Below are 2,001 nucleotides of genomic sequence, written 5' to 3' on the forward strand. Positions count from 1 at the left end.
TCCTCCACTTTGCTCGGTTTTTAATCCATAAGAACCCGAGCACCTTCAAATCTCCCACCACATTTGATATCACCGCAGACGTTCCGTTAAACACCAACTCATTCCTAGCTTTCCAAATATTCCATAACGTGACTAAACAAACAGCATAAAAAACCTTTGCTTCTAAATCATAACTAGCATTTTGACCCGCCGCGTTGCGGCAGGGCTATGAAACAGTAACCAAAAAACTAATGACATCCAAACATTACCATGCAACGCGGTTGTGAAACCGCAACCAAAGAAACTAACGATATCCAAACATTACCACGAAATTGGTAGTTGATTATCATTCATTTATAACATTCGGACTTCATATACAAAAATAAAACCACCTTATTATATGCTTCATTACCACCAACAACAAACCCTAACATCTACTGCCATGACCGTCTCTACCATCGCACGACCACCCAACGGTAGCCACCACGGCTCTCATTGTCTCTTGTCTTCGCGCTGTCACACTACATCACCATCATATTGAAATATATGAGCTTATCCACTTCTTCTGCAAGGGAAGAAAAATACTCACCCCATATCTAACCTTCCAAACCCTTTACCAATCTAACCATAATCCATCACTAAAAAAAGATTTAACAATTGTGTAAGATACTACTTGAAGTGGTGATTAGTTCAGAAAGAGGTTGGGCAATTCATTTATAAAAAGTTACATAAACGAAATGAAATTACCTTTGCAAATGAAGCTACATCAAGTCGTGGTATAACAGGTACACATTGCTGCAACTGTTAACAACAAATCAAATGGCCATTTATCATTACAAACCATAGTATAAAGTAACTTAGGCCAATGTGAATCGTTTGTCAACTAAAATTATATCAGGTGCATATTGTTGCAACTATTAATAGCTAGTGAAATAACTATTAGCATTACAATCCAAAGTATAAGAGCAAAGCTTCATACCTGTCGAGGTTGCATTACATGGGGAACATAACCTGCATTTTCAAGATGATTTAGTAATAAAAGCATAATATTAATTATAAATTGAGACACTAAGAAAAAAAACTTACCTCTCCACAAAAGTAGTCCACATACACCATCAATAACCATAGGGCAAATTAGAGGTGCAGGAAAGTGTTGGTGATATAATCAATCCTGAACTTCTGCAAATGTTTTCCCAAGTTAATTTGCTGCCGGTTATTGTTGACTCATGTTGTTCAATAATTGACCATCTTGATCTATACAACGTATTCCATGTCATATCTAAGTTTTCACATCTGTAAAGGCATATGTTATTTTTCATTTCAACTTAGATGGTAAAAGTTTTAAACAAACACTATTTAAAACCAACCTTTATAGCTATATCAGATGACCTTTTTGACATTTAATAGCAAAGCTTTAAACAGTTGTTGATATTTGGATGTGTTTTGCCTACGAAAATGTCTTTCTCTCAAAACTCATTTGGAAACCACCCTCTTCTCTTCCTTGTGAATCCTATCACACTGAACACCTTATCAATTTCATCTCAAATAGCAGCAGCAAACTTAACTAATGGTTGAAATTGGCTTACCATTTTGTTTAGTGAATGGAACAATACAAATATATGTGGTGACGAAATACATTTACAGATTGATTTGGGGTTCTTGAGTGACATGCGTAAAAGGGGAAACCCAAGAAAGCCAACTGAAGACGGGGTAGCTCGTGGAAATAATAAAATGGCTGAAACACGTTAACGCTAAAAGGGTTAAAAGGTTAAAAGCTTCGTTTCCCGCCCAAACTTATGTAAATAAGCACCCACGTGCTACAGTACAATGTCACATCACTATTCACATCATTGTCCCTTCTGAGCAAAGGACATATTCAGATAAAGTATTATTATTTTATCTATGGACCATCGGTCCAAAGCTTCCCGCCCAACAATGGTCAGCTCTCTAGGCAAATTGGAGGGGAACTAGTTAGTTACATCTGAACTAAAAGGCTTACATCTCCTCACTTATATAAGGGAT

At 36.6% G+C, this 2,001-nt stretch overlaps 1 long non-coding RNA gene across 5 annotated transcripts; it reads right to left on the reverse strand.

Annotated features, from left to right (window-relative positions):
* Nucleotides 1-210: 210 nt before the first annotated feature.
* On the reverse strand, nt 211-1,679 carry LOC143636344 (uncharacterized). Of its 5 annotated transcripts, none has more exons than XR_013154225.1 (5): nt 1,566-1,679; nt 1,369-1,489; nt 1,066-1,303; nt 959-990; nt 211-780 (listed from the first exon to the last, which is right to left on the reverse strand). It is a non-coding gene; the product is annotated as an uncharacterized LOC143636344 (long non-coding RNA). The 5 variants fall into 5 exon arrangements; XR_013154226.1 differs by having other exon boundaries at nt 1,369-1,497; nt 1,588-1,673; XR_013154223.1 differs by having other exon boundaries at nt 1,369-1,497; nt 1,566-1,673.
* Between the last annotated feature and the right edge of the window lie 322 nt (nt 1,680-2,001).

Source organism: Bidens hawaiensis, unplaced genomic scaffold (assembly GCF_021521415.1).
Source record: "Bidens hawaiensis isolate Kalapana, Puna unplaced genomic scaffold, B.hawaiensis_p1.1 tig00007885_1, whole genome shotgun sequence".
In the NCBI taxonomy this organism is placed as follows: Eukaryota; Viridiplantae; Streptophyta; class Magnoliopsida; order Asterales; family Asteraceae; genus Bidens; species Bidens hawaiensis.